We start from the raw sequence: 14152 nt of genomic DNA, 5'->3' as shown, positions 1-14152 counted from the left end.
ATATAAGGGAATGTCCTCACTTTTGTGTGATGCCGGCTGAAATATTTAGGGATAAAATGTCATGCTATTTGCTACCTAATTTCCAAATCATTCAGTAAAATTATCTGTGCATCTACATGTTCGTATGTGCGTGTGCGCGCACACAGAGGGAGAGAAAAAGCCAACACGGCCAACGTTGCCAGTTTTAACAGTTGCTCATGCAAGTGTGTTTGTACTATTCTTTCAACTCCTCCAGCCTCTGTGTTTGATAATTTTCATAATAAAAAGTGGAGTACACAAAAGTGCCAGTATGGGTCAGCCTCACCGGACATAAAGCTCTCTCTCCAAGGACACATGCTTCTGGCCACTTCTTCCCAGGGTGGCCTTCTTCTTCCAGCCCGAGCCAGGCTTGTCTGCTGTCTTCCCTGCTTCCCCACCAGCCATGCCAGGCCTGTCAGTCCTGCTGTGTGTAGCCGGGGCCTTGGGCCTTAGAGTCTCATCCCTCCTGTGCTCTGCCTGGAGCCCTGCCACATCACCCCCACTGCATGCTTCACCCTCGTGAGCATCACTGCACCAAGGAGGCCTTGCCGGCCGCCAGGTGAGGCTGGCATGGTCCCACCACAGGGTTCTGTCCTTTCTCATTCGACGTCCCCTTTATTCTCCACCAGACTAGCAGAGGCTGTGTTTGTGTCCAGCCATGCCTGCTGTCTGCCGGGCCATGATCTGATGACCGGGGGACCACCGATGGCAGCCGTGGGTCCGCAGGAGAGACAGGGGTGCTGGGAGGGGCCAGCGAACAGCAGTTATGGGACCATTCATTCCCTCTCAATACCTTCCCCAGGCCAATGCGATCGAACTGACCTGGGCCGCATTCATTTCCCACCCTGGTCATATTCTTCCTGATACCAGCTGCTCTTAAGACCGAGTGCCAGCCTGCTTGGGTCACACCATGATGAAACTTCTAGGTGTGTCCTGGGATCGAGGAAGCCCTGCCCTGCTGGGCTCCGGACAGGCCCACCAAGGCTGGCTCCCCAACCCTCATGGAGGTGGGTGGGTGTTCCTTGGCCCCCCCGCCGCCCCTTTCCCCATAAAGCAACTGGCGTGGCCCAAGAGCAGTTCCACGTGGCACAGTGCCCTATTCAAGGGTATTTTTCACTTGGCACAAATTAAATATGTTCTGAAAAGAAGTCAACAGAACTGAATGTGATGATGTCCAGTTCCTCCTACCGGGGACTGTAACATGGCAGTTTTCTGATAAAGAAGGAAGAGTTCCAGATCCTGGCACTGAACTGGCCACCCAGCTCCCCAGCCTGGGCACGGTCTGCCCTTGGGTCCAGGGGCCTCAGCCCACCCCTCCCTGGGCCTAGCCCGTCTGCGACCCAGGGGTGCTGAGCCTGGGCACCTCACAGCTCTCATCTCACCTCACAGTGTTCACCCCTCCCCTCGGGCACGTTCGCAGCTCCTCGGTTCTGCGGGCTTCCTCTTGGCCTAGTGGAAGGTTTGGTCAGAGCTGGGGTGTTGAGGCTGCAGGGGGACCAGCAGGGACCCAGGCCTCGGGGCGAAGGCTTCCTGGTTTCCTGGTGAGCCAGAAAGGTGCCCCTGGGCCCTCCCTTCCTCTGGGCTGGGGAGAGAGGCCGTGGAAGGAGTCTACTTTAATGGTTGATTGTGAACTGGTGAGTTAACTCACAAGAGGTTCCTCTTATTCAAAATCATTCTGACTCAGGTGGGATTGAGTTCTACTCAGCAGAAGAATCCAGATTTTAAGTGACCAGGATCTGAAGCAGGGGCAGGCACTCGGGTACAGGACAGAAACCTGGCCCTGGGATTCTCTGCAAGGGAGCCCCAGCTTATGCTCAGCCCAGGACACCTCCCTGAGTCTCTGTCTCCCATTTACAAGTGAAGATAAGCAGAACGATTACTTTTTTAGGTTTTCAGGAGGGTTGGCTGAGGTGAACCATGCATAGCACCTAGCATAGCACACCCCCGGTGAGTGAGCCCCCCGGGTGGGTGAGCCCCCCAGGTGGGTAAGCACCCCAGGGCTAAGGCTCGACCATGGCAAGTTCTCACTGCAGGAGCTCCTGAATGGCAGGGGCCGAAGGCCCACCCAGAACTGCAGTTACTGCTGGAAAGAGGGTGTGGGCTGAGTCTCTGGGGCCCTGGGAGCCTCAACCTCATCACTCGAGCCCAGCTGGCCCTGATGTGGCAACTTGTGGTCCGGACCCCGTGGCTGCCCACTCAGCTGCCCCTGGAGGACATGCCAGGCCCGAGCCACACAGGGCTACCTCCTCACTTTGGGTACACTTGGGGTCCAGCCCCAACCTTGGGCCTGCAGGCACACAGCAAAATCGCTACATGATCGTCTCTGTTCTCTCTTCACACAGGTCCCCGTGGTGGGAGTTAGGTCCAGCCGTGACAGCAGCGCGGAGAGACTGATGCTTGAATCCAGGCCCCTGACAGAAGGGAAGAGGCTTACCTGGGTGCCAGCCCTCACCTTGGGGCCAGTTCTTCTTTCTGGAGAAGCACCTTCCTCCTGTGCTGAAGGCTGGGTGGCATGGGGCCAATGAGCGCCTCTCATTCCCTGGGCCATCCTGGAAAGGTGAGCAGATGTGCACATTAGGAAATGTCAGCCTTGCACACTTCCACTTTCTTCACACCCATGATGGCTCTGGGGCAAAGACAGACCCTTTCCAGTTCACAGGTGAAGAAACCGGGGCTTGGAGAGTCAAGTCTAAGATGTGAGGCATCACCTCAGGGGCTTGTGTGAGATTTGGAGCCCAGTGCTCCCTCTGCTTGGCCTGGCGTGTTCTCGTGAGGGTGCCCGGAGCTGGAATGGCCTCGCTCCCCTCTTGGGGTGTGCCTGCGTGTGGTGCATGTCCGTGCCAGTCGGCTGTGTACGTGTCTGTGCGTGGCACATGCATGGGTACATGTGTGTCCTGTGGGTGCGCATGTGGCACGCGTGGTGTGTGGGACGCATGTGCACATGTGTGGTGTGTGCACATAGTATGTACATGTGTGTCTTGGCACGTGTGGTGTGTATATGTGTGGTGTGTGTGGTGCGTGTAGTGTGTGTACATGTGTGGGTACGTGTGCCGTGTACACAATGTGTGGCGTGCATGTATTCATGTGTGGTGTGTGTGGTGCCGACTGCTGATACCATCCTTGTCCTCCTAAGGCAGGTTTCCGAATCCACAGTGCTTCCTAAATAAAGTTCGAAGCTTCTACCTGTGCGCTGAGCTGCCTGAGACGGGCTGCCTGGGTGGCCAGTTTCCAGCACCAGCCGAGTGAGACCCTTGGGCATCCCACTGGCCCCTGAGCTGCTCACTTGGGTCTACTCCACAGTCTTGTCTGCCAGCAAAGAGGGGTCAGGGCTCCCAAGGAGCCAGCTTTGCCCCCTCTCACCTTGGAGCTCCAGAGGGCACAGGGGTGCAGGGAGTGGACCAACATGTGAATTGGCCTTTCCCATCACCCTGGAACAGACTTCTACACAAGGAGAGATCACCGCTAGGTTCCTGCCTACTGCATGCCCATCCAGACCTGATTGTCCCAGAAGCCTCAGCACCTGGGCAGGCCCACCCCTGGAACATCCTGGAGCCTGTTGGGGACAACTCAGCCTAAGTGCTGCCTGTGACTTCTCCGGAACTCTCCTTGGACTTCCCTGAGCAGCCCAAGCTGCCCACCCGTCCATGATGACGGTAGGATCCAGGTTGCAGAGGAAAGAGAGGTGCAGGGCTGGGCTGCTGGGCAGCTGGAGGAGGGACCGAGTCTAAAGGACAGGTACTAGGACAGCGAGACTTCGCACTCTGAGGGGACACCTGGTGAGAACCCGCGGAGCCAGCAGAGGGGCCGCTTAGCTCTGCTCCAAAGAAGCAACACCCTTAGGGCCCCTGGGCTCTGACCCCAGGAGTGGCTGCCCCAGCCCGAGCACCTGTGGTGGCCCTGGGAAGGCTAGACCTGTGCAGGAGCTGGAGGTGGGGCTGACAGAGCCCCCAGCCTGTCCACCCCCAGCCTGCCCCAGAGCACAGGTGACAAGGCCAGGGAATCAGTCTCTTGTCCCTGTCACCACTGTCACTTGCTCAAGAGAGATCCTTGCCCAGGCTTTAGCTTTGCTCTTGGAATATGTCCAGAGAGAGAAGACTTTTCTTTTCCTGGTGTCCTTCGGGCAGGTAGACATCCGATGTGAGAAGTGGGAAACACTGTGGGGACTCCATGCCCCCTCTGTACAGGGGGCACAGGCTGGGCCCCGTGTCCTCCTACTGGACGCCGTTCCCAGTAGGCCTGGGGCCACATCAGGCAGGACCAAGGACACTTGTCCAGCTGTGGTGACTGATGCTCAAGGACTGGCAAATCACAACCCCCGGGCTTCTTCATGGGCTGGCAGGTTTTATAACAAAGGTTTCCCTGGAACATGGCCAGGTCTGTCCATCCGAGTGTTGTCTGTGCTTGTTTTTGCTTAAGTAACTGCAGCACAGATCTGTAGGACCTGCAAAGCTGAACAGATAACCGTCCGCCCTTCAAGGAAAAGCTTGCCAGTCCCAATATTAGAAGCACACACCAGCGTAGGTTTGCAAGTCCCGCGGCCTCTGGACCGAACTGCCGACTTGCAGAAGGTACACAGGACAGAGGAGCTTGTCATGCACCCCATAGGGGTTCAGCCAGCCACGTGCACACGGAGGGACTCTACCGGCAAACGTTTCTTCAGTGAATATTACAGGACAGAAAAGATGGAGCAGGGACAGCAAGGATAGATTGAAAAAAAGGGCCTTACTTGGATCCAGTTCAAATAAACTATAAAAAGGAACAATGGCAAGTTTGAACACTGATTGCATATTTGATGAAAATAAGGAGTTGTGGTTCATTACTCAGATGCGGTAACAGTATTATGGTGATGTTTTAAAAGCGTCTATTTTTTCAGGATACACAGTGAGGTATTTACGGATGAAATGACGTGATATCTCGGTTTTCCTTCAAAATAATAAAAGGGGGAAGTAGCCGGGGTGTGAAGATGGCAGGAGGGGCCGTGGGCTGATGGTTGAGGGCAGGATGACGGTGCGTAGGGGTTTATTATACAATTCCGTCTACTTTTATGTATGGTTGGGATCATCCATAATAAAGAGCGGATAAAATCAAATGAAACGAGACTGAGCCCAAACAGACAGTGGGACATTCCTCAGCAGCTCCTGGCAGCAGTTTCCTCAGCCCATTCTCCAATCCAGGCACAGTTCTCACGGCCCTGCTCCCACGGCCCAACTGGGAACCGGCTCCCCTGCCTGGCCTGTGCAGGGCTGGAGTCCGACCCGCCCAGGTAGGGGCAGAGCACACGCCAGCCAGGGACTGGGGCCAGAGGCCGGCTTGGCCAGGGACTCTTGCTTCCCGTTAGAGAAGGGGAGGAGGACATGTGGGTGGCAGCAGGATGAGAGAGAAAAGTAGAAATGAATAAGACAAATCACTGCAGAGGCAGAAGAAATCGAAAAGCAGCTGCCTCGCAAACTGCTACACAAAATTGAGTGCCTAGATAAAAAGAATGGTTGCCGAGGAATATATAAACGCCCCACACTAGCCCCTTAGAACACACAAGCTGTAGTAAATGCTACAAAGGCATTTGACACAACTCAACAGCCGACAGCCTCAATGAGACAAGGAACAGACAGGGATCCACACAAACATGCACCAGCTCAAAAGGCAACAGACTCAGAGCTACAGGGCCAAAAAGGCAGAGGAGTGAGGCCAGGACACCCACTAGGACCTGATATTATCCCGGAGGGAGCCAATCGAGAGGGAGAAATGGGACTTAGGAGAAGGGAGGGGAGCAGAGTGATCCGTAAGGCCGACCTAGGACCTGCTGCCCATCAAACCAAAACCAATCAGCTGAAAGCAGGAGAATTCTGTAGAGTTGCTACTCTGTTATTTCTGTGACAGTTACTTCTGTTAAATAATATGCACATATCAGGGGCTTTCCAATACACAACTGGCAACTAAATAAAGATATGATGAATAAAACATTCCGTACACAAAAGCGATTCATAAAAGAAAGGTATCTAGAAACAGGCGTAACCACAGACGTATAGGACCTACGTGAAGAAAACTGAACTGCCATGGAAAGATGGAGAAAGGATTATACAAAAAGAGGAACATCCACTCCGCGACTCCAGTCATCAGGAGAGATGGATACTGCCTAAGAAATTTACAGAGCAGAGTCCAGAATTATGTCAAAACGTATGGAGATTTAATAGGAGATAAGGTTGCACAGAGCAATGAGGGGCCCTTCAATAAATAATGATGTGACAACAGATTTGCCATTTGGAAAAAATTAAGCTATATTTTGGGTAGAATAAAGTTATTTCACTCTAACTCGGTTCCTGACGTAAAAGAAATTCAAGCGTAAAACCATAAAATTACTGGAAGTAAAGGTAAATTAAAAAAAGTAATTGAGGCCTGTCTAAGCAACACCAAACAAAATTGATTTAAAAATGATTGACACATTTGTTCAAATAAAAATTTTAAAACTTTGGTTTGGTAAAAATAAACAAAGGAAAATGTTTGCAACATATATGACAACCGAGGAGTCCAATTTCCTAAGCTCACCAAGAGCTCTCAGATACCAATAAGAAAAAGACAATCTAATGGAGAAAGGGGGCAAAAATATTAAAAAGCACTCAACCCCACTCAGAACTAAATAAATGCAAAGTAGAATGAGATGCTCTTTTTATTTGAAAGCATTGATCGTCGGCACTGTTGAAAGATATGCAAATTGGTACAGCCGATTTCAGATGCAATTTGGCAAGACCTCTTTCCAAATTTATTTCCATGTACCCTTAGGCACAGGTGGATTTTTTGGGGTTGTACTACCAGGGATTTATCCTAAGAACACACTTGCAAAATTTGCCAAGTAAAATGTGTATGAGTGAAATATCCTGCAGGGACCAACACTTAGAAAGAGCCTCAATGTCCATCAGTGGGAAGCTGGTTAGCCAAGGGACAGGGATCCAGAGGTGGGGATCAATCCACTGTGGACCCTAAAAAAAGAAGTTACATTTGTATCATGATTCAGAAGAGTGTATAATCTGATGCATAAAGATTTTTTCTGAAAGTAGTTACAATAAGTGGTTAACAGCAGCTACTCCCGGAGGGACTGACAGGGGGTTGACTTTTACTTCTAATTTTATGTAAATTACTTTAACATTACTTTAATTTTACATATTTCACCAATTAGGTTTTGTTTGAAATTCATCACATGCAGGTGTGTTTTTAATAAAGACAAAACTAAAACAATAATAAAAACACAAAGCAAAACAAAATAGTAAAACACCCAATTACTTCAGCAGGGGTTGTCAAAGTATGGGCCTATTTCTCCTAAAAGTCTGTGAATAGTAAAATCACTTCAGGAGCTTCTGGGCAGTCACTCTGGTCCAGAGATGGAATGAGTGAGCTCAGAGCAGCGAGCCCCCAAGCCCTCAAGTTCCAGAGGGCTTGGGGGGATAGAGGAGCAGGTATTGGGGGTACGCTGGACCTTGACTGGGCTGTGTGAGGGAAGGATGGCTCTTCCTCATACCAGCCTGCCCCCTGGTGAGGGGCATGCTGCACTTTTCTCTCCAGAAAGTGCCTCTGAAATTCAGCGGGATTGAATGAGTTACAGGGAAAACACTCTGATTCAAATGATTTCTAAAACACATGTTAAGAAGTTAAAAAAACATTGCAATGCTTTATCCTTAGTAAGTCATAGATGAGGTCCTTTGTCTCCAGACCTCCGGCCCCCCCGCTTTTGGTGCCCTTTGGTGGGACCTTGCTCTTAACGGCATCCCAGTATCACGTGGGTGGAGTTGGCTTGGTGGTCTCTGAGAGGCCTGGCCTCACGGGGTCTAAGATTTGAACCCAAAACATCCAGGCTGAGTGTCGAGGGACACTGGGTGTTTGGGACATTGCTCTGGGCTTAAGCCCCAGGAGGAAAGCCACCGGTCTTCTCTCCCATGCCTTCCCTCCACAGGACTGGCTGGAGCCTGCATCCAGTGGGGCACAGAAATCAACTGCTGGGGGGGCTTTCGCTGGGTGAGGGTGTGGTTGAGATCACCCATGGTTGCTTTCCACTTGCCCCTCCAGCTGACCTGGAGCTCGCGCTCTGATGACGAAGGAGCCCTGGGAGGCAAGGACATCGCTGTGGGCAGGCCTGGGTGGGGGCTGTGGTGCCTGAGGTGCCCTCTCTGTGACGTTACAAGTCTCCTTCCCTCCCCAGGCCCACGGCCCTGCGCCCCATGCCTGACAGAAGGGTGCTTGTGGGGAGCAGGCCCGGCTGGTGGCACCTCTAGAGGCGGAAGTGGCCCCGGCCTGACTCCCGGGCGAGTGGGGGCGGGGGGTTGCCAAGCGGAAGCTGACATGTTAATGCTGGCGTGCTGGGGATGCAGAAGCGGGGCCTTCATTCGATTTGGGAGTGCCTCTCCCGGCCCAGGCCTCTGGTTTGGCTCCTATTGAATTAGTCAGCTAAACAGAGCAGGAAGGAGCTGTTCACCTAATTGCACTTGATGGATCTCTTCGTCTTGTTCAGATGCCAGACACAAGATAGCTGCCCCCTCTTTGCATCTGAGCCCCACGCTGGCGCTTTGGGGTCAGCAAGTAGCTGCTCCACACACGGAGGGCTTGGGGGCCCAGCCCCACCCCTCCCCCCTTCAGCTGAGGGGAGCACTGTGGGCAGCAGTCACCAAGGGCAGGAGGGCCGCGAAGTCCTGGCAGCGGTGGGGGCGCTGACTGCTCAGGCGGGACCCCGGGGCACAGCCGTGTGTCATTGACTAACTCCGCGAGGTTAAGGGCTCCTTGTCTGGGTAATTGTCTCCCCTTTAATTACAGCGACTGAAAGTGCCTCCTAATTTACTTTAGGGCCCTCAGATGACATCTTAAGAAGGATGGCATCCGCTCCCCATCACGGGCCCTGGGAAGACAGCGCCGGCCTCCAGCAGCATTCAAAGACCCCAGCTTCTGCCTTCAGCCTCTGTTCCGCATCAGCTTCTTGCTCATCCCCTCACCCGCCCCGCCCAACACACGGCTCTGGGGAAGACTCATGTGAGAAGCAGAACAGGAGGGGAGAAGGGCTCTCTGTCCTAGGGGACCCCACCCCTGACAGCCAGGAGATGAGGGGCCTGAGCCCTGGTTGCTAGGGAGCCATCACCTAATGGCCTCTGTTATGCCCTGGGTGACCAGATCCCTTTGTGTAGGACAAATTCTGTGGTGCACTGAGAAGGAAACTATTTCAGAAGGTTTTGTTCAGGGGGAAGGAGTCAGCCACGTGGCTCCTGCTGTCAGGAGGAGGGTGAGCCCCTCATCTTCTATGTCACAGGAAGGAAGGGGTGAGGGGGGCCTCCTCAGAGCTCAGTGCCTCTGTGGGTGCTGGGCCTCAGCCACCACAGGCCAACACCAGCATGGGGTGTGCTGGGGGGTGATCCCAAGTCCCAGGGACCTCCTTGGTGCCTCAGGCTCTGGCATCACCCCCTTCCTTCCACTTAGGAGACCCAGGGCCTAACACAGCCCAACAAACGCTAACTGTGGACAGAAGGTGCTTTTGTAGTGGGTGCTGGTTCATGCAATATCTAGTGAGATATTGCTCCCTAATGCTCCCACCCCTAATGCTCCCAAATGCATTCCGGAGCAATTCAAATTATAAAATTAACAAAGAAACCATAAAAAGCTAAGTGGTGAGGCTGGGGGAAGGCCTTTCTAATCACAAAAGCCCAGTGAAAACCTTTTAAAAAATGAAGGATTCAACTCACACCAAAATTAAAAAGCAAAACAAAATGAACACACAAAGTCTCCCGGGCAAAGTTCAAAGGCAAATGATGCCACCCTCGGGGGAAATGTTGTCACATGTATGATAACCAGAGGATTGTTGTCCTTACTGTATAAAGAGCTCTTATAATTCAATAAGGAGATGATGAACGTGAGTGGGGAACAGAAGCGGTCACATCATAGAGGAGGCAGGCAGGCAACCCCCGGAAACATGACAAAGCAGGAGATCTTGGCTAGAGCTGCTAGGTGATTTTTGAGTTGCTGCTTTGTGTGTTGGTTTCTCTTTTGCCTTCTCTGGAACTGCAGAGAGCCCAGAGGGCAGCCACTCTCCTAAGAGCCTAACGCCCTGATGACGCTGGTGTCCTGAGAGGAGTAGATGCCGAGAGCACTGGAGAAGCAGAAAGGAGGCAAGGGTCCTGCAGAGCCTGGAAGGGGTGCAGGCCCCCCGAAGCTGCACTAGCAGAGGGATCCGGAGCTCTGCTTCTGCTCAGAGGAGGGGGCTGAGTGGCTTCGGCTGAGGCCCTTATGGCCAAGGCAGGGAGCAGCAAAGACTGCAAACCTGAAGGGTCTGTGGACACTAGGACCTCAGAGGTCTCAGTGATAACCAGAGCCGACTAGTCACTACGTCTGGAAAGGCTCCCTGAGAGACCCCAGGACCTCAGAGCTGCCCCACCCAGAAGGTCCAAGCTTGAAGTGAAATCAAGTAGATTTTAAGAGAGAAGATGAGCTCTTTCTTCATACCTGTGAATTATGCATTGGGAGTCATATTTGCTTTAATAGCAAGGAAGGCAAATGAAAACAATAAATTATAAGATTTCACTTATAGTAAAAGGCAAATGCAATATTAAAAAAAATAACTGAATATTCCATGTACGAGAATGTAGGGCATACTTCTGGGTGAGAATGGATTTGGGAATAAAGTTACTGGAGGGTAATCTTAAAAATGATCATATACTTTGGGGAGCATGGGTGGCTCAGTCGGTTAAGCAGCTGCCTTCAGCTCGGGTCATGATCCTGGGGTCCTGGGATCGAGCCCCACTTCCGGCTCCCTTTCAGTGGAGAGCCTGCTTCTCCCTCTCCCTCTGCCTGCCACTCTGCCTACTTGTGCTCTCTCTCTCTCTGTCAAATAAATACATAAAATCTAAAAAAAAAAAAATCATATACTTTGACACAAAAATTCCTCTTCTAGAAATTTATCTTAAGGAAATAATCAGAAACACACCCAAAGATTTATGGATGGATTTGTTCACAAGGAGTTCAACTTACAATGGCAAAACTTTGAAACAAATTTAAATGTATATTAATGGGGAATTCTAGTATATCCACATATGTTAAAATCATATTTTTTAAAAGATTTATTTATTTCTTTTAGGGAGAGCAAGAGAGAGAGCATGAGCGGGAGGGGCAGAGGGAGAGAATCCTTAAGCAGACTCCACGCTGAGCAGAGAACCCAACACAGGGCTCCGTTGCACAACCCTGAGATCATGACCTGAGTTGAAACCAAGAGTCGGATGCTTACCCGACTGCGCCACCCAGGCGCCCCGTTAAAATCATATTTTTAAAAAAATCTTTAATAACACAAAGATATGCTTGAGTTACTACTATAAGTGAAAGAGAATGTGTCTAAAACCCATAAACACTTTATATAAAAAAAAGAAGTTCACATCAAAGAAGCCTAGAGGGATCCCCCTGAAGTGGGTGGTAGTCAGGAATGATGGAAGGGGCAAGGTTTTTAAATACATTGTTTTCACTATAGTTTTTTATATTTTCCAAATTTTCTTCATTGAAAATGTAATTATTTTATAATCATGTGAAATAATTGCTATTTCTAAGTTAATCAAAAAATCAGCTGTTGGAGCAGCAAACTTTGCTGAAGATCTGCTCTGTGCAGGAACCGTGCTCTAAGACAAGAAGATTTTGTCTTCCCAGAAATCTGTTATGACAAGTATATCATCTCCATTTTCTGATAAGCAAGCTTGGAGAGCCGAAATTACTGCCCTGGCTAACGGGTTACCAAAACCTGATGATCCCACCCAAAGGTGTCATGAGTCCCTCTGTCTTTCTGGTTGGACAACTGCCCCAGCTTGTGAGGGCCTGCTCCAGGTTGGGCCAGCTGAGCCCTCCGGGTCCCATGGTTCCCAATGCACTCCCCAGCTTTGGTCAGCTCTCCAAGCCAACCTTCAACCTGTCTTGCTCCTTGGTGTGCAGGAGATCAAGTGGACAGACAGGCTGGCCAGTGTGGGGGGAGCCCTCCTCTGGGTCCACAGCCCAGCCCACACAGATGGCCCTGTGGCCCCCCTCCTTTGTCCTTCCCTCCCTTCCCTGGGCTGCCCCAGCTGCATGCCGAAAGGGGCTCCTGGGAAGTGGGCACGGTGGGTGTCGGACCTCCCAGCCCCTGATGCTCATATGGGCCTCAGCAGTTGCTGCTTGGCTCTGGCCCTGGTGCCTGGGGGGGAGCCACACCTTGGTACAGGAGTGAATGGCAGCAGGTAGCCCTGCCAGGCCTTACAGGCCACACGGAAGTCTGCTCCTACTCTGAAGGGGGAGCCCCGGAGGGGAAGAGGAAGGCTATGAACCAGCCTTCATTCCATAGGACCCTCTGGCTGTTCAATGGGGAGAGTCCGAGCGTTGATGATGCATGGGATGAGCCCTGGCAGCAGCGAACTCTCAGAAATGTTCTTTGTGGGGATCACTGCTGTCTTGTGTGGAGAGGGCCAAGGCAGGTCCTGGGGACCTCAGGCCCTGGACGGCCAGGCAGGGTGCCCAGAGGTAGAAGAGCACTTTCTTCCCTGTGGGTCTGGGGTGAGGGGGGCCTGGGGGGCTGGCCATGTCACAGCGAGTGCCACAGCGGGCACCTCACCATGGGGGGGGGTCTCTGGGCAGGAGGTCGGAGCCCCATTACATCAGCACTCCCTGGCATCCGAGCCTAAGAGCCAGCACAGCCGGCTACCTGGCCATGGCTGTTGTCCCGGGGAAACCTCTGCTTGAGGATGATGCATCTGCCCAGCGCATGGTAGGAACTCCCCCTCCCCCGCCCCCCGCAGACCTCCCTCTCAAGGACTCCTGGTCCCCATCCTGACGCAGGAGCTGTAGCTGCGGGCCCTCACCCCATTTCCCAACCCCCCCACCCCCGCCCATGCCGGGCCGGGTCTGCCCCGGGAGGAAAGATGCAGAAGCCCTGACATGTGGGGAGCCCAGCACAAGGAGGGGGGAAGGGAGGGCAAAGGGGTCTCAGGGGAGACAAGGGAGGGGAGGGGGCCCAGCTGTGAGGAGGGATTGCATGACAGGGAGACACACAGCCCCAGGGGGGCCCCTGCTTGTGAACAAGCGCCACGCCAGGCAGGAGCACAGGAGGCCAGGGCAATGGGAGGCATTGCTGAGGTCTGGAGGGCTCCCCACCCCAGCACCGAGCAGGCTCTGGTTTCAGGCTCCCAGGCTGATCAAGTGCTGATCAATAAATCAAGCCAACAGCACTGGGCTCAAGGCACAGAGAAATGGCCCAAACTGGCCTTCTTTTTCCCCAGCTCCCACCGGCTGAGGCAGGATCTGTAGCCAGGCTCATGCTGGAGGCCCGGCCATGGCAGGGCCTGGGCAGGGGGCTCAGGCGGTGGTCTGGCAGAGGAGGGCACTGGAGAATGCTCTTCCCAGCCTTTCATTCCCCAGGACAGCAGCACTGGCCCCTGAAGGAGGGGCCCCCAGCAGAGGGGCCCATGGAGACTGGGCAGCACATGAGTGTGGACACGGGATGCGCCTGCTGGGAGTCAGGGGGCACCAGTCCACGAGAGGCCTCAGACCTAGCTGTCTGGGGACATCTTAGATATGGCATAACTTTAGGCCCTCTGCTAAACCATCACAGAATGCTGAGCGAGGCAGGAGTTGTTTCCTCTCATTACAGATGAGAAAACAGAGGCCCAGAGAGGGCCCGTGTCTTGCCCAAGGTCACACAGGCGGCAAGAACAGGGCAGGACTTGTGGAGGGCCCTCTGAGACTGTTTCATCTTCCTTTGAGAGGAGAATGACTCTGTCAGGAGGCTGAGTCAGGGTCTGCTCTGAGGCACCCAGGCAACAGCTCTGGAAGCATATCTTGGAGCCCGGACCACCTCTGAGTGAGTCTAAATTGGAAAAACAGTATGTGGGTTTTAATATACCATCAGGGCGATCTTTGTAAACAATCACGAAGCTAATATTGCATAAACAGAAAGACATTCTAAAGAGAGGCTTAGGAGGCCCTGGGACAGAAATGCTGGGACAGAAAGGCTGAAGCTTTGCCTCTGTGGGCCCTGTCCCTCCTGTGTGGGGCTGGCTGAGCCCCAAGGACAGCTGAGTGTGCTTTGGAGACAGCCAGCACTATTAGCCCTGAGAAAATTCTAACAGTTGCTTCTTGGAGTGTCTTCTGCAGGAGGGGC

Source organism: Eumetopias jubatus, unplaced genomic scaffold (assembly GCF_037043125.1).
Source record: "Eumetopias jubatus isolate StellerSeaLion01/CBP00866 unplaced genomic scaffold, mEumJub1_p1.0 scaffold_17, whole genome shotgun sequence".
NCBI classification, from domain to species: Eukaryota; Metazoa; Chordata; class Mammalia; order Carnivora; family Otariidae; genus Eumetopias; species Eumetopias jubatus.
This window is presented reverse-complemented; position numbering follows the sequence as displayed.